The following is a 19,598-nucleotide window of genomic DNA, read 5'->3' on the forward strand; positions in this document are numbered from 1 at the left end:
GAAGATAGCAGCAATAATAATTTGCTGTGATTATCTGTTCGCCCCCCCCCCCCAAAAAAAAATAGAAAACTCTTTCGCTTTCAAGTGAGATTTTCAGAGCTGTTGTTGGGAGAGTGCAGTCAAATTAGCCATATATTAACCAATGACAGATGGCTAGCAACATAAAACAGGGAGCAGGAAGAGGGAATGTTTTTGTTAAGCAAAGCAGATTAGTGGCTAGAATAGCACAGTCAGTAAGAAAGTCTGAAAAAGCAGATTAAAACATAAACTTAATTGATGCCTTCATCCTGTACATTTTTTTATTTTTTATTAATTAAATCGACAGATGGCTTTATTGCACCTAAAGTGCATCAAGCAAAAAAGTCCTAAGAACACCACATTGCGTTCACATATAAGCCCTGGCACATGACCTCTGCATCCATTTCTCTGCACTCTGAGCCTTAAAATAAATTATAAGATTTCTCAAGCTTTATATAATAATTTCCATTCAAAGAGCAATTTGGATTAGTCATTGCATTTTCTCTCAAATGCATATTCCAGAAGAAGCCTCACATTTTTAGACTTTAAATGCAATGTGAGGTGTCACTATGAATGATGTTTTGAAAAGGTTTTATCGCCAGAAAGAACTCAGGACTGTGCCAGAAACAACAAAATATCAGTGTGTCAGTTTAACTCGGTGTGAAACTCTACCCGATTCTAATTCTACCTGAGCCACATCAGTATTTTGTGAACCTAACATTCAAATAAGACTATTCATTTTTTTACATATTCGTTTTAGCTATTCTATCAGTTAACACTAATAACACTGGCTCTAAAATTACAGTAGGATGTTTCTAGAAAATGAAGTGCTAAGAGAATCTATCCAGCTGTATGAAATAATACGTGATATTAATTACACTGATTAAAGATTTTTTAAAACCAATGTATGCGGAAACCTGACCATTACACCCCTATGTGCTTGTTAAACATCTCATTCTAAAGTTCTTCCCCCCCTTTGCAGCGATAACGGCCTCCAAACTTTCTGGAAGATTTTGGAGTGTGAATTTGCCCATTTAGCCACAAGAGCATTAATGAGGTTGTAACAGTCATATGCGAGTCACAGGGTATGTTTATATTTTTTATTATGTTTATGTTATGCTCACCCCTGCCACCAGGAGTCACTAATCGGACTCTAGGTGAGTTGAGAAAACCTTATGATGTGGAATGATGCCACAGCTAACTCCTGGTTTGAGAAACTCTTGGTGGTTTATTGTTCAAATAAGTAAGTGATATTTTGTTTTCATGATTATAAATGTTCTCTCTTTTTATGTTGGATTTTGTATTAAAGAGTTTTTGTTTGATTAATGTTTGAGTTAGGTTTTGTTCCCAGAAGTAGTACTTAATTGATTATGAATGGAAATTTTGTTTATTTCTTTTATAGAGGATTTATTTTCTGGGTAGGATGCTACACCCCAGAGAGCTGTTATCTTTGTTTAACACCGTGAACCACGGTGCATCTTTGCAACTGTTAAGAGACTGTTTCAGGAATTACTATAACTGACTAGTCATCTTGACCAGCTGTGTTTGTGCCATCACCAAATCAGATGGGTTTGTATTTGAATGTCTTCACTGTTCATTCATTCTGCCTGTCTCATGTTATGTTTAATGCTTGTTATTGATTCTTGTTTGTGTTAAATTGTCGATGGTTTACTTTGTAGGATCCTTGTTATTGTCCATTTTATCCATTTGAGTTTTAGAATACAGATTTTTACACGTTAAGAGATTGCTGGAAATAAAAGCAGTCGAATGTGAGAGGACGTTTCCTATTTTGCGGAGTATATTTTTTTAAGTCTTATTAAAAGAAATACGATTTTTCTTTTTTTCTTCTTTTTTATAAAAAATATCTTCACTTTCTAAGATATTTTTGCAGTATAAATATAGAAAATATATAACTGTAAAACACACAAAGAATTATATCTTGTATGCCAAGCACTAGGGTTGCACAGTATACCAGTAGTATTGTGATACTAAAGTAATACTGCTATAAAATACTGCTGATGCCACTGTTTTTATTTATTTATTTACTTATTTATTTATTTTAAACAGTAGTATCGTCAATACGGCAATACCGTAAGTAATGCATGTGCGGCAGTTAGTGCTATTTTCGCTAAAATGACACATCTCACTGCTTTGCATAAAGATTCGTGACTCTTCTTTTAACTTAAATTCTTTACCTTAATCGTTCAAGATTTCCTGTTTGCTAGTAAGTGAGCTAACGTTATGCTAACCGCTGTGTACTTTCTTGGGCAGTGTAGATCGCATGAAATAATGTTCTATTAAGTTTTTATATATGGAAAGTGTAGATACATGTCCCAGTTACTGCGTGATTAGAGTGGCTCATGCATTACTTTCAGTGGTGTGCATTAATTATTGCAGCTTAACTGAGTATCATTTTTGCAGTGATTCGAATGTTTAAATTTCAACATCGGCTGTAACGATACATCTGTGTATTGAATGATACATTTGACAGATTGCATATTAAAGTATGCTATTAGGCATACAATACTATTTATGCTATGTGAGGTGTATTAAACATATAAGCTAATCAAGCCCACACTCCCGCCTCTGAAATAAGTAGCTTGGACTTTTTCTTGAATCAAGGGAGAATACAGGGTTGTGTTTGTTTGTTTGTTTGTTTGTTTGAACATAAATCTGTAGCCCTATATGGTTTGTTAATATCAGTGCAATTTTAAGCTGCCATCCCATTTTCAGCTGTGGCTTTTCTGAAATCCAGGTTGCACAGTGGGAAGTCACTATTAATTATTTTGAACACTGCCAGCAGATAGCATATTTGTGAATGAAGAATTGGATGTAGTGCATATGATAAGCTAAGTGTCTTGGCAGCTAATAGGTGACATTTCATTAGATTGGCGCGAAAGTCTGTGCATGTCCTAACTTCAGTTGAAGACTTTCACAGGGTTAACGTGATTTAAATATCGTAGAGGACCTTTGGCTGAATCTTAGTAGATAACACTGATGTGTCTGGCAATTAGTAGAGGCTGAAAAATTGCACTTATTGGATTAATATGTATGTTATTGGCTTTCATGGAAATAAGTGCAAAGTCTTCTTCATTAAAACTCTTACAACCTGCCGGAAAATGTTCCGTTTTGCACAGATTGCTCTCCAAATGTGCGAGGACATTTAGCTCATTAAATAGTCCTGCCACTGCATTACATCTCCTATTAAAATACATTCCTGGGGGTTTGAGAAGTGTGTAGTTGGGCACTCTTGGCTTGAAGTAGATCTCCTCTTGTGAAGGGCCTGAATGTATTTCATCCCTATAGGGCCTCTTCAGTCCCATCCATTATTCAAAAGTGAGTCTCAGCAGAGGCTGTCATCTATTTGATACCATCAGACTGGTTAGTGAAACTCTGCCGTTAGTATGGTACACTGCTATTAACTCTTGAGTTAGCACAGGCCTGTTAAAGTGAATTCATTAGAATAGAAGCACTGTTTGTCTTTTATGTGCTTGTATGTAATATTAAAATTGCTACGAAGCTGATTAAACCACTGACAAGATAACTATTTCTATTAAAAGAGGGGTGCACAGCAGTTCTGCATAGTGTGCAGCTGTCAGAATAGAGCTAACAAATGATTTATCTGGGTATTCTGGGTAAACTAACAGATGAAATGTGGAGTAATTGCACTGCTGATACAGAGATCATACATTACTTTTGGATCAGGGTGTCTGTTAACGCTTTCAGTTTCCGATCCTTTTTCTAATTACAGCATTACTATTTGAAGAAGTAAGTAAAGGCACGCATTGCGTAGTGCGAGGGTTCTCAAGCTTTTTGCAGCCAGGGATCCCGTTAAGTGTAAAATTACTTTCACAGACCTCCAATAGTATTACTACTATGTGACCAGTCAAATAGGCAAATAACTATAAAAACAATGTTAATACAGGGGCTCTGTTTCATAGACCTTTGTGGGTCCCCAGATCCCACTTTCAGAACCAGTATTTTAATGTTTCATCAGATCAGTTTGGTACTATTTTGAAAGCTCAAAGGTTCAAATGTTTCTTTCTGCCCTGTTGGACCACAGCATAAATGTACAAGTGGGTTTTCCAGGCATTTTTAGCAGTCATGAAATAATAAATGAAGCATTTATTTGATTAGCACGCTTGCTTTGGTGGAGCCATGAACAGTGTTTGCCTAAAAGTTTGACATTTGGTTCATAATGCTATTTGAGTTTTTATTTGACTTGATTTTTTAAATTGTTATTATTATTTCTTATTTAACAACCAGCCCGTGAATACTACATAAACAGCGTGTACTCGCACACAAATACCAATGCAGAACCACATGTACCATCACAGTTTTGTATATGTTACTCAAGGTCGTATGGAATGCGTGATCGGTAAAAATGACTTTTGCTTACAACCGATGAGCAAAATTGTTAATGGAATATTCGTGAATTCTGTGGCTAATTCAGAGTTATATAGTCAGGTTATTGCACCTTTTAGAGTTGTGTGTGTGCGTGCGCTCATTTGTGCCCACGCAAAGGTAAAAAATACCTTCTTGTATGACTTTTATTGTACAGTGTTGAGCCCCATTGAATCCCAGTCCTCATGCAGTCTTCTAGCATTAGCTACATGCCATGTGAACACGTATGTTTATTCTGAATAATGTATTTATAATTGGTACATTCCTAGAGTTTGTGTTTCCATGTCTGGTTGAGTTTTTGCAGACAATTCTATTTGTTTGTTAGAGGTGTGTTACTACACTATCAAGCTAGTGTATTGGCTTGTAAAAAAAACAACATGTCTAGGAAAACATGTTTTATTTTAATGCATGTAGCATCTACCGATTCAAGATAAAGATAATGCTACGTTTTCACAGGAGGCAGTGTGGGCTTGATAAAGTTTAGTTTCTTAGACCTCATGTAATATAAACAGTATTTCATTATACTTTTTAATAACCCACTTTATTATGCAGTCTGTTGAATATATTATTTTATACACAGATGTATCAAAACAGAATCTTTATATCAAATGATACCCCACATCGTTAGACCCCGTCTGTCTGTCTGCCTGCCTGTGTCTGTTTTTAAGTTTGTTTGCTAGTTCCAGTTGTGACAGAACTTGAGCGATAGAATTCCTTTGGCCTTCATCTTCAATAGACATGTCAGTAAGCAGTGGATTGTGTGTAGCACCTGATCACTTTTGTCATGCCTGTGTTGCTTTCATCAATTTGCTCTTCTGTTCTCCTTTGATGCTCAATTTGCACAGTTTGGTGCCATTGCTCTGAGCGATCTCAAGGCTGCTCGATTCTTTGTGCTGCATTGTGCTTGTTCTCAGTTGGTATAGTGAGCACACTGTCAGAGGTGGACTTGGCACTAGGCAAAGGTAGGCAATTGCCTTGGTCCCCCCAGAAGCCAATATATATGTATATATTTAATTATTAACAGGGGCGGACTGGCTATCTGGAGCACCGGAAGTTTTCCTGGTGGGGTGGCTACGGAAATCAGTGCTATCCTCACTGTTATTTTCTTTTTATTTTATATTATATATAAATTATATATTTATTTATATATAATATAAAAAGAAAATTACAGTGAGGATAATATTGCGTCTCCTTTCTGTCTGCACGAGTCACACGTGCGGCCAAACTTTTGTGTGTATTTTCGTTCGTCTCCCTCAAAATACTTCTGATCTATTGCCCCGTCTCTCTTGAAACGTGTCCCTTTCACGTCTAATTCACACAGTGAGATGGATTTCCACGGATGAAAGGGAAGAAGAGAAGAGGTGGAGCCGAGTAGCTCAGCAAAATAAAAAGTTTAAGGCTTTTGAGGCAGATGCTGTGAAATGTTTTAAATGAACAGATTTTGCCTTTGGCGTGAAGGCAAGTTGCAGTTCTGCAGGTGCCGATAGCTCTAGCTTTACAGCCAAGGACAGTGAGGCTGGGACATGCAGCAGGGTTCATTCTCTCTCTCTCTCTCTGTCATATACACATGCTCTTTCAAATAGTCACGTTCTCATATACACACACACACACTCATATGTATACACCCCTCTGCTCCCAGAAGAAACCCTGAACTCTGGAGACATGATCATAGGTGAGTTTAATGTCACATGGTGATAGTGTGCCGTTCAGATGTGGATTCATGTTGGTGATAAAAATGAACTTTCAGACCTGATTCAGTACAGCTGAGTGGTGCAGCTCTCCGACGCTGCACCCAGATGATGCACCCTGACTAGCTACAATATTGTCTTGATTTATATCCTTTGTCGAAATGTTCTTCTGTTTCTGTTTGCCTAGTGTACAAATATTACTTGATATATGTTCAGTGTTACTTCAAATAAACCTTTAAATAGCATTTGTTTCTGTATTGTTATATTTTCATGCTAGAAAGTGGTGTTAAAAATTGGTCTAACCATTCATGAGCCAATACGTTACGATGTGGTGAATCGTGGGCCGGGTGTGGTGAGCCGCTCTGGGCCAGAGAGTCCAGGGCCAGTTTTTGGTCCCGGTCTGCCCCTGCATACTCAAATTGCATACTTGTGTACTGTGCTAGACTGTTATTGAGTACTAAGACTAACCAGTTGTTTTTTTTTTAAATTATGGTTAGTGTTTTAGTTTTTAAAACCTCTCAAGTAGCCTTCAAACTTACAGAAAAGTCTGCTTTGCTTCCTGTCTTCTAGAGCAGATATGAGCTCAGAGTTTTCGATTTGAGATGAGGTTCTTGACATGGCAGAAAACACAATCAAGCTGATTTTTTAAAAATTTTATTTTATTTTATTTTTTACAGCGAAACAGCTTGTCAGTCTGTTTGAAATCACTGGGTATTAAATCACAAAACATTTTACAATTGGATTTGGAAAACTGATGAACAGGGATGTTTTGGCATTGACATTCCAACTATAGTGGATGTGACTTTTTAATCCTTCAGATGTAAATATGATATGCAGGTGAGTGTATGATCAATGGCTCTCACGTTGCTGCTGCTTCTGCCCACTCACACAAAGTCTTGCCTCAAACAAAAACCAGGCTCTTCTGTTTTGCATTGGGCCATATCACACCACCCCATGGCGGATTGTTTTCCTATATTAACATACCCATCCCTTTTTTCCTTATGTATCATTCAAAGTTAGCTGAGACACCTCCTGACTTTCGAAAAAGCTGTGTCAAGACATGCAAGTTCACTCTTCCTACGAGACTGCTACGCTAGTGCAGTGAATATTCCTGTGGTTTTTCGTCACTTACAATTGGGTCCATAAATATTTTATTTATTTTTTTTTTCTTCAGAATTTTCCATCAATTCAAACCTGACTCTGTCCATGACTCTGTGACATGACTCGTAATTTGGTGGTTGGTTATTCTGGTGAAAGTCACTCTTCTTGGTTTGACCAGCCTGAGCACTCCTCCATCCTGCTGTTTAACCTTGGTTACCTTCTGCCATCATTACCTGAAGCTGGTCTGCATTTACACATTAACAGGTTGGAAGCTATTGGCACTTACACGTTACAAGGATCAGCCAGCTGGTGAAGAGGCTGCTAAACCTGGAAATACAATTACGTGAGGAGCATCAGACAAGGAATGGTGCTCATTTGGATGAATTCACCACCTATTAGTATGCATACAAGCAGGCGCTCCTTCGTGAGCAAATGCTGCTAATTTCACCCCAAGTCAAATAAGTGGGAAGAGCTGCTCAGTGGTTTGAGCTTTGAGCTGCACAACAATTACGCAGGACTTGTCAAAATTGACTTTGTTATCATTTTTAATGTGTTCTGACAAGATGTATCTGCTACATAAGACTGATGGCATCTGAGGGATGGGGGAGGTCATAAAATTGTTTTTCATAAAAAAAAAGATCATTTGCACAATTTATTAATTCACAAGTTTAGGACTAATATCAGAATGTTCTGCCTACAGAGATTATGAACATTTCTTATTGATATTTAACTCGGAGGCCTTGTTTTTTATATTGAGCAAAACTGTAGATTTTGACCCATTTTGAGAGCAGAGGCACAGCTGTGGTATTAATTGCAGCCCTTCTAACCACAATAAAAATGCCCCCTTCTTAATGTGCTGTCCAGATACTTTGCATGGATCTCAACCTCTCTGATGCCTTAACCAGAATTGGCACACAAATCATTTATCTTTTATAATTTCTGTGTTTGTTTTCCAAGTGCACTTCACATCAGTTGTGATATTTAAACCTGATTGGTCGAGGTGGATGGTGTGTTGAAAGAACGATATCACCTGCTGATTTGAAATGGGTAAAGACAAAAACCTGGTGCAGTTAGGATAATCTGCTGTTTGTTGCTAAAAATGCCCTGAATAGATTTTTTTGAGCTTCTGAGGAAAAAGTGGAGAGAAATTATTGACCAAGAGGAAATAGGTTGATTATTGCTTGCCAGTTTCTGGAAAGTACTTTTTTCTGTACGGTCACTCCCTGCTGATACTTGAACTTGTAGTCATGTTGGTTAAAGTAACCTGGTATGGTCAGGTATGCTGTACCGGCAAGTTACATTTAACCTGTAGGTCCACTTTGCTATTAAATGTACAAGCGCACAAGCTCTATCACTCAGCTCCAGCCAAAAGAGTAGCTAGCTACATCCAGTATGCATACGAGAGCTCTGCATATTATCATTATCATGTTAGAAAAAAAAAGAAATGCATGTCGAGAAGCTATCCTAGCTAATTAGCTCACCAGGCCATGGTGACGATGAAACCGGAAACCGGAGTACCCGGAGGAAACCCCCGCAGCACGGGGAGAACATGCTAACCACTAAGCCACTGTGCGCCTTGTCTTAAATATTAGTTATGCAAAATGTGTCTGAGGTAAAAGCTCACATTTAGGCTTTATCTGTGTTGACATAGTGTGACCAGTGTTGCCAGATTTCAACTGTGGCAAAAGGCAGGCATGTCATGAATAAGAAGCATTCTTGCTGGGTTGCTGCCTCAAAGCTGCAGGGTCCCCAATTTGATCCTGAGCTCAGATTACTGTCTATGTGGATTTTCTGTGCATGTTTGCCCCGTGTATATATCAGATTCCTCTGGGTTGACTGGTTTCCTCCCAGCTCCCAAAAAAACACCACCGGTAGGTGGTTTGGCTACGCTAAAGGTGTAAATGATTGTTTACACGGTGCCCTGCAACAGACTGGTGTCCCATTCAAGGTGTGTCCATGAATGTGTCATCACATCAATTGTTGCAGGATTGACTCAGAATCCACCATGACCCTGACCAGGATACAGTGCTCACTGAAGATGAACGAATGAATAGTTTCTTGTCCACAGGGTGGCAGCAAGTAAGCAAGCAACCAATAACTGTGCGTGTGCTTGTGTGCGTGTGTGTGTGTGTGTGTGTGTGTGTGTGTGTGAGAGAGAGAGAGAGAGAGAGATCAGGAACCAGACGAGTTAAAAAGCAGATTTTCTAATACAACACCGGACACTTAGACACCTAGGTGCAACAATCTGATATTATAAAGAGAACCCCATGCTATAATGGTGTCAGTGGTACAAGTTTTATTTCAACTTTGTGGGGACACACTCCTCAAGGCATACAGAGCACCATATGATAAATGATTTATACAAAATATTAACAATAAAGTTATTTTACACCTGTAAACCTTACACTAATGAAGGTACATTTCATTAAGCAATTAAACACTGTACAGGGTAATGCATTATAAGTAATATTCCTAACATGTTCTATTGTCATTGCCTAATACTGTGAACACTGCAAATTGCCCACATTCTATCTTAGACACACTTGTTGCACTGCCATTCCCGCTCTTCACTAATGTAATAAGTGGCATTATTGGTGCAACTGGCTATTTTAACCTTATTAAGTAAATTTGATATAAAACAACCCAACAACCTCACTTTGGAAAATTGACGTATACTTGCATCCACTCCACATTTAATATTTATTATTAATAATAAGTATAATGCAGCATTAGATGATTAGATGATAGCCAACAAGCTTTTTTCCTTTTATTGGAGTTTTCTTACAGGTGTAAGATTCATCCAACTGTGTTAACTGTAGTCATTTAAAAGTATATGATATATATTTTTTAGCAAAAACATTAAAACACCAAGATGCAACAAGGATACACTGAACAGAAGTCCATCATGCCCTTCCAAAACCTATGCCTACGAATGGAGTATGACTTTTTGATTGGTCAGAAACCTAAAGCATACATCCTGCTTTTCTAACAAACCCTTCTGTTTCTCTGTACCTGTGCATGAGAGATTCAAGGCTTCTCTTTGTGTACATCATTTGAATAGTACTTGAGCCCTGGCAAAACATGCAGAGGCATTGAATGAAGGAGAGTTTTGTCATTTAACCAGTGTGTTAACCAGAGTGTGTGTGTGTGTGTGAGTGAGAGAGAGTGAGAGAGATCTGGAGGGCAGTGCTGAGGTGAATCCTTTATTAGTTTGGAGATTTATAAGTGAGCCTGCACTGCTATTCACATAGTGCTGCATTTTGTTGAACCACCCCAGACTCCACAGAAAAGTGTCTTTTAAAATAAGTCAAGGTGAATCGCATTGTGATGTGAATTTGAAGACATTTCCCTTGAAAGGCTTTATCAATCCTGCTGATAAAATTTGCTATACAGACTCTCTATGAAGTGGAGTCCATCTTTAACTCGAAACCAGTAAATGTGTAACGTCCGCCTTCAGATATTACTTTTCTGTAGATCGTCTTACTAACCTTCAGTTTCTTCGGTTTAATTAACTTCAGTCGAATTGTTTATACAGTAACCGTTTGCGGGCTTGTGACTTTTATCAGGGATGTCTTCAAATATTATTCAAGATCAAATCATTTTTAGCTCCTTGGAGGAATGGGGTGAAATGTTATTGAAGGTAAAGAATTGTTGTGTGCTAGGGATTTAAACCAAGCCCTGTTGGCGAAATGCAGTCTTTACTGGTGAAAAAAAGTGAATTACAATACACACACGGGATTGGTTTTCATTGTGACATTCAGAAAACATGCTGGAAAGCAAAATGTTTATTGCATTGCTCTTATATTGCTTTAGGTCTTGTTTTTTTTTTTTTTTTTTTTTTAAGAATGTAACACTGACTTTGTTTCTGAAGTGAATGTAATTCCATGTTGTGTTGCATTTTACTTGCATCAGTGTGCCTCTGATTAAAGCTGATTTAGCTGCTTGTGAATGGAATAGATACTGCACTGCAATAAACACGATGACAGATGGTTATTTACAACAGTAAATGCTGACTTGCTCTTGGTTTCTCTATTCTCTGGAGACAAATGCCTTGAATCATTTATATCAAGCAATTTAATCTGAGTGTAAGCACTAATACCTTTCATTTTCCTCTCCCACCACCTGGCCATGTGTATTGAATCCCCTTGTACCTGTCACTTGTCCTGTATGAATGAGTAATGAGGTGTTAATGTGTGCCAGAACAGCCTCTGTTTAGACCTTTTAAAGTAGTTTTTATCACTTCTTCTGCCTCCAGTAATTTTCCAAAAGGCCTGCATTGCTCCACAAAACAGGATAGGCTCAAAATGACTTTTTGGGGTCCATCAGAAATGCATCTGTTGCCATTGATTTTCAAGTCAAATTATGTCAAAGCAGCAGTGGCGTCCACTGCCCACTTATCACTCATCACTGCCCACTTCTTACTGTCTTTCTCACACTCTTGAATCTGATAGATAGGAGTAGCTCTCAAGTGGAGTGCCTGACGAGGCTGTTGGATAAAGTGGAACTTCCATGACTGTGTTGTTGACTTGGTTGTTGCAAAGTGGTTATATTTCTCAGGATCTGTGTCACCGTCTGCAGTAATAGACTTTGAGCTAGTCATAAAGGAACAAAGATATTTGATGAAGTGCGGTAGCAGAATGTGTGAAAGACCTGTGGTAATCAGTAGAGAGTTCCATCATGGCATATCTCAGCCCACCAATTTTGTTACATTGTGAGACTATATTTAATCAGAGACGATCGCTATGAACAGAATAAGACATGGCTCAGTTTTTTTTTATTTTTCTAGTAATGCAAGTGGGCATGATGTAATGGGTGCAAAACATGGATCCAACCTAATCAGACAAATAGGCCATCAAGTACTGTTTGTGGGTTTGTTTGTTTTTTGTTTTTTTTTCAACAAATGGTTATTTTCAGTGATATTTAGTTTTTGCTTCACAGCATCTCCATTCAGTGTCCATTATTATTCCTGATAATATTCTCAATAATGCTTTATAGAGCTCACCATTTGCCATTTTCTTCACCTATTCAGGCACAATAGACAAATAAACCAACAATAAACGTCCAACAAAATAGACCAGAGCGCAATTTCTAAAGTTTAAGCCGTTTGAGGCAGATGCTGTGAAATGTTTTAAATGAACAGATTTTGCCTTTGGCGTGAAGGCAAGTTGCAGTTCTGCAGGTGCCAAAGGCTCTAGCATTATATCCAAGGACAATGAGGCTGGGACATGCAGCAGGGCTCTCTCTCTCTCTCTCTCTCTCTCTCTCTCTCTCTCTCTCTCTCTCTCTCTTATACACACAAATGCCCTTTCTCATACACATGCTGTTTCAAATATACACTTTCTCATCCACACACACACACATGTATGCATCCCTCTTTTCCTCCTCATTCCCTCCTAAAGCTCTGCTGAGCCGCTCCCAAAAGAAACCCTGAACTCTGCAGATATGATCATAGGCGAGTTTAATGTCACATGATATGGATTCATTTTAGTGCTCAAAATAAAGTTTCAGTACTGCTTCAGGAGTTGTCAAATGTTGTGTAGCTAACATTTATAGTCTTTGTCACACTGTTCTTCTGTTTCTGTTTGACTATTTTACAAATACTACTAGATATATTTTCAGTGTTACTTCAATAAATATGTTTAAATAGCATTTATGTTTCTGTATTGTGCTATATTTTTGTAAGTGGTGTTAAAAATTGGTCTGACCATCAATGAGCCGGTGTGTTATGATGTGGTGTGTCGTGAGCCGGGTGTGGTGGGCCAGAAAGTCCAGGGCCAATTTTTGGTTCCAGTCAGTCCCTGATTCTTAATGTTAAATAATGTATGCTGAAAATTTAAATATCTATGTTAAAACACTGAAACCCATTCCTATATTTTGCCTAGGGCTCCCAAATCACTAAATCCACTCCTGTATGTGCTTGTTGAACATCCTATTCTAGAGTTGTCCCCCCTTTGCTGCTATAACAGTCTCCAAGGCTCTACTCTATATTTTGGATTTTATATCCATTCAGCCACAAGAACATTAATGATAAATTAGGTACTGTGCGCAGGGGCACGGTCATGCTGGAAGTGGTTTGGACCCCTTAGTTCCAATGGAGGGAAATCTTAAATGTAAAACATACAAAGACATTCTAGACAATTGTGTGCTTTCAGCTTTGTGGCCACAGATGGGGAAGGCCCACATATGGGTGTGACTTTCAGGTGTCCACATACTCTATTTATACCTTTAGGAGGTAAAGAGGGTGAAATGGATAAATGGATTCGTGAAGATGAGATTCTAAAGGTCCATATTTTACCACTGATAGCTTATTGGCTTCCACATATTTTTCTTGATTTTTATTTATTTATTTTTTTACATTTATTTGATGTACTGTCCTGTTTATTCCACTTAGGTTGTATTATTAGTTAGAGTTAGTTGTAATTACGTATGAATAGAGTTGTGTGTGTCATTTTTACCCACAAATTGAGTTAGTAGTTATTTATGCTGGTAATATGGAACATGTTAAAATTGTGACAATTTGTGTTAAGACTGTCAAAAGCAAGAGTATGTAGTATTGTGAGTTCATAATCCTTATGGCGTCACTGTAGCAGAAATGGATAATGTGTGAAAATTGAGCACATTTATAAGGATGCAGGCTGCAGTCTCTGGAAAATAGAGAAGTTAGGTGAACAGAAATCAGATTTAAGTATTTTATTATAATTTATAACAAGTAATTTAGTTGCATGTGAGATGACGTGTACAAGAATTCCATTCTTCATAAAGACATCGCCTTTTTAGCCTCTGTCTTATGAGCAGACAGTCATCATGAAATATGATGATCTAATATTGTGTAGTCAGGTTTTGAAGAATCAGTGGGGTTCTTTCCTGCTCAATGCTTTAGAGTAGTAAGCTTAAAAATTAATTAAACTTTCTATGCCCATTTACTGTTATCCATCATTACATTTCTGCAGAGACCTTTAAAAATGCCAAATCTGTGAGTTGGCGTTGTTTGTAGAGAGCTACTATGTGGTGTTGGTCTGAACACTGCAGGCATTAATCTGTCAGAAAGCATTATATGACCCTAATAAAACTACTCCCCCTCTTTCTTCACTCTCAAAGTGGATTTCTCCTGCTCTGTCTGGATGGATGCAGCACTTTAGTTGTTTTCAAACTCGGGTACAGTAAAATATAACTGCACAAGAGCGGCCATGATGGACACCAGTTTTACATTTGTGCCCCATCACCCTGTTCGTTGCAGTTTAGTATAATTTATCAGAGTAAAACTGACAAACTAATGGCACAGTTTATCGATTTGAATTGCATGTGCCTACATTAAGAAGATTGGCCTCAATTATCTTAACTAAGGGTAGAAGGTAGAATAATCCATTTTCTCATTTGGAAGGAAGCACACAGAACTTCTCATAACTTTCTCTTAGGTCTCCAAGTGACATCGCAGTATAAGAAAGTTTCCAAATAAATAAAGTTAAATGTAATTATGTCACGTATTCAAAGGGGATGTGCAAAACAAAAAGCTTTGAAAGAGTTAATGACGGGCCAGCATACCATGTTGTAGAGTTTGCCCTTTGAAATGATAGAGGGAAGGGTGCTATTGTGTCGAAAACAGATATGAACTTGAAATCCAAAGCAAACAGAAACCTTTTGAGATATTGTCTTTTAATTCAGGCAATCATATTTTTTTTATTAGCTTCAGAGTCTATAGAAAAATTTCTGTCTATTTGACCAACCATGGAAATGTTGACATTTCATTAAACAAGATGTGCCGCCTGCGTGAAGCTGCCTCACATGTAAGATCACATGTGCACATACGAGAGCACACCCACGTGCACACATACACACACACACACACTTCTATCCCTAGAAGTTTTACATGGTGTAATGGAGGATTTTCAGCGTTGTTCTGTCCCTCATTGTTGTTCAAAACAAAGGTATTGCTCTGGCACAGAAAGCACCTTTACACACATTTACACCCATTATCATTATAACATACTGCACAGGAAAAAAAGTATTGAACACACTAACTGAAATTTACTTAATACTTAGTGGAGAAGCCTTTGTTTGTAATGACAGCTTGAAGATGCTTCCTGTATGAAGAAATTAATGAGCCGCAGTATTCAGGTGTGATTTTGGCCCATTCTTCTAAACATATTGTCTTTAAATCCTGTTCAATTAGATTGAAGTCAGGTGATTGTCTGGGCCATTCTAACAGCTTGATTTTTTTTCTCTGAAACCAATTGAGAGTTTCCTTTGCTGTATTCTTTGGATCGTTGTCCTGCTGGAAGGTCCAGCCACGTCTCATCTTCATCATCCTGGTGGATGGCAGCAGATTCTTCTCAAGAATCTCCCAGTAAAGGGCTCCATTCATCGTTCCTTCAATTATATAAAGTCTGCCAGTACCATGTGATGAAAAACAGCCCCACACCATGATGCTTCACCTCCAAACTTCACTGTTGGTGTAGTGTTTTTAGGGTGATGTGCAGTGCCATTTCTTCTCTAAACATGGTGTGTAGTATGACAGCCAAAGTAACATTTTTAAAAGACATGCCTTTTCTTTAGTAATGGAGTCTTGCAGGGTGGGCGTGCATAGAGGCGATGGCAATGGAGTGCACTGCCTTTTGTTTTCTCTGTGACGATGGTACCTGCTGCCTCCAAGTGTTTCTGGAGCTCTTTCTGAGTGGTCCTTGGCTCTTGGGCTACTCTTCTGACTCCCAGTTCAGAACTCTTGTGAGGAGCTCCTGTGCGTGGCCGGTTGATGATGGAGTGATGTTGCTTCCACTTTCGGATAACGGCCCCAATGGTGCTTACTGGAGGATTCAGAAGTTTTGAAATACGTCTGTATCCGATTCCATCAATATGTTTTGCAACAGTAAAGTTGTGAAGGTCTTGGGAGAGCTCTTTGCTTTTACCCATCATGAAATGTTTCTTGTGTGACACCTTGGTAACGAAAAGGCTTTTTATAGACCATAAATTTACTAACCCAGCTGATATTAATTTGCACAGATAGGAGGTATAATTACGTTCTAACTACTTACGGATTTCAGCTGGTTCCTTGCCTTACCTTGCCTTGGAGAACTGCTTTTCCTTAGCGTGTTCAATACTTTTTTCCTGTGGCATTCCACTTTTTTACACATAACTTTTGTTTGTATATTTTAATGTTGTGAATTCTTAATATTTGCAGATTTCTTGAGTTAATACTGACGTCTGGTGAAAATAACATGAATAACCTCATTGGAAATATATTTACTGAAAAACATGTTGACGCGTTCAATATTTATTTCCCCCCACTGTACAGGCATCCTAATATCCTGTTCTTTGATACTATACAAAACAACATTAAACAATTCCCTGCCATGGAGTGGCCAAAACCTCAAAGCAAAAAAGGCCTACAGTGATCTTATAGGTGATTCATTTGTAACTTTAGTTACACTTTAGTTACAAATAGCTGTACCATCATCACTACTAAAAAGGTGGGTCCAGTAAATTAATTTGGAACCCACAGGTAGAACCTGTCCTTTACAGTTAAAGGACAGAAGGAGTAGTTTGGGCTATTCCTCCTTCAGCATCAAGGCAATTTAAATACACCCCATCACAAACTTTTCAAAGAAGTTCATACAGACAGAGAGGAACTATAATACTGGCAACTGAGAATTATTAGCCGTCAAGCTGGCATTAAAAGACTGGTGCCATTGATTAAAGGAAGCTGAACATACATCTACTGTGTTCGCTGACCATAAAAGTTAATCCCTCAACAAGTCCGAAGGGTATTGTTTTTCTCATGTTAGCAGTTCACTATCTCTTATTGGTCTGGATCAGAGAATGGGAAAGCTGTTGCCCTGTCCTGAGTATCTTCTAACAGCCATTCAACCAGGACAGAATATGCCATACCCCCTGATTCCTGCTTTATAGCTACCATTAGTTGAAAAATAACACAATACCAATTGTCAGTTAACTCATCCCAGTGGCATTCAGTATGCCTCAGACAAGACTTGTTTCCCTTACATGTGTTCATACTTCCTTAGCCACTGAATGCTTGGGTAAAGACCCAAAATATCCTCAGTGTAAAATACTAGCAGGAGTCCTTGTTAAAGGATATTCAAAACTTAATCAAATCATGTTCAGTCTGTGCTCAAGCTAAGGTTCCAACACAAGCTTCTCCCATTTCCTACTCTCCAGCATCCTGTAAATTCAGAAAAACATTTGTATCCTACTCATGTTACTGAGTGTGTGTAAATTTGCCCATAAGAAGACAACTAATGTAAACCTTGACTCGATTGACTTCAGATTATATAATTTGCATGGATTACTGCACGCACTTTTATATATGGATTATACTTTCCAGAATAAATTGCTTATTTTTATTACAGCATTTAGCAGATGCCCGTCAGGTCAACCCAGTCAGTGAACTCCAGTTCCCCACCACACACCACAGCCTGAAATCATGGCTGCCCCGGATTACATTTACCAGAGCTCACACACTCTAGCTGCATCTGAATATTCCTACTACAGAGTAGGTGAAAAGCAGTACGCCAAAGGAGTCTGAATTCTCAATATTCATAAAACAGTAGGTGAGAAATACCCGGATACCAGCTGCAGTATGGCACCTCTGGACACTGTGGATACTGTGCTATCCCATAATGCAATGGGACTGGCACAGAAGAGCTGTCAGAATCCACGAAGCGTAGTACATCCAGATTGCATTCATGCTTACCATTTATACTGATCAGAACGCACTGCATCAACGGCTGAGCAGTAGGCACTGAATCTAATGCAGTAGGTACTGTCCCAGTATGCAATTTTGGACTCTGCCTCGTTCTCAGTCGCCGGACTTTTGATTGAGCACACCTGTTTACAATCTCTCTCTCTCTCTCTCACACACACACACACACTAGCACCCTTTAAAAAGAGCCTTTCACTCACACAGTTTGCAAAGTATACGCTCAGTTTTGTCTTTATGCACCTGACAATACCAAGCCTGTTTGTTGTCCTGGTTTGACCTAGCTAAGTTTTTGATTCAAGCTTTTTGCCATTGCCTAGTTATGCCTGTTTGATGATTGCCTGAACCCTGCTTGTTGTCTGACTTTAATTCTGCCTAGTGTTTTTGGATTTTTTTTTTTTAACTGATTAAAACCCTCATTAAAACTGTGTCATCTGCAGTTGCATTTGTCTCACTCTGTTACATGACAATGCCCTTAACCAGAGCGACTTATACAAGTGCTCGGCAGTCTGAAAGATTGATAAACAAGGCCTATTGTGTGCAGATGCTCACGTAGTATTTAGCTTTTGTACTTCATTTATCAATATGTTAGTAAAGTTGTGTGTAAATATTTGCGTAAGGCAAACTAAACAAAAAAAATTCCACCAGATTTACAAAAGTTTCGGAAATGCAGATTTTCTTTGTACTCGCACGTGTATGTTGGTTACCCCTAAAGTGCAAAGCACATTCCTGACACGGGTCGTTTGCATTTAGCGATGCCCACAAAACTCAAAATTCAAGTGCAAGGACAGCTGGGAGAACAGAATAAATCATCAGTAAAGGCTGAAAGACAGAAGTGGAAATAATTTTGACTCACTTCTATGCCAGTAAAAAATCTTTAATAATATGTAATATTAATAAGTGAGCACTAAATCTTCCATCAGGTGAGGCATATGTTTACATCTTATGCACGGACAGTCCAGCCCATTTTCCATTCATACGGTGGCATTTCTTTTATCATAATTGATCGATTAGTTTTATTTGTCTTAATTAGTTTTTTTTGTTGTTGTTGTTGTTGGCTCACTTTCTTAAGGTTTCATATTATATAATTAATGTTGTTAACATAAAACAACTGGTTTTAACAACATTTTATTAGTCAACATTAGTCCCTGACTTAGTGAACTAGCATGAGGATGTGTTTATGATGGAGACGACAAAGCCCAGATGTGGTCACTGATATGTTGATGCAGAATTATAAACGACGCCTCCATAGAGGTGATACCTTTCCATTACAGCCAAACACATAAAGATTCATGTTAGGGAAAAAAAAAAAAAAAAAAAAAAAACATTTTTATTATTGTTTATTGACAATTTGTTTATGTTAAGTTTATTTTGAGTTGGTTTTTTTTTTTTTTTTTTGAGTATTTTGAGGGAGAGGGGAAGTGAGGGAGCAGCAGAAAACTAACAGAAGCCTACAAGGAGAAAGAAGAACCCGGGGATGATGGTAAAGATTCTTCTTTCTAGATAATAGTATGACGTTAACGTTGAGTGTGGTTGCTTGCTAGTCATTTCAACTAAAAAAAAATAAAAATAACACCAAGATCTTCAACATAAACAGTCCCTAAAGCACTCCCAGCCTTTCCAGTTCTAAATTGAATGATCTAATTAAATTATAAAAATGTAATCAAAGCATAAAC

The 19,598-nt window shown here is 38.1% G+C and overlaps 1 protein-coding gene across 1 annotated transcript in view; it reads left to right on the top strand.

Moving 5' to 3' along the window:
- The window catches only part of LOC128599390 (contactin-associated protein-like 2), a 145,889-nt gene that overhangs the window by 10,828 nt on the left and 115,463 nt on the right, over window positions 1-19,598 (top strand). The gene's annotated exons all lie outside the window — the stretch shown is intronic.

This window comes from Ictalurus furcatus, chromosome 23 (assembly GCF_023375685.1).
Source record: "Ictalurus furcatus strain D&B chromosome 23, Billie_1.0, whole genome shotgun sequence".
Lineage (NCBI taxonomy): Eukaryota > Metazoa > Chordata > Actinopteri > Siluriformes > Ictaluridae > Ictalurus > Ictalurus furcatus.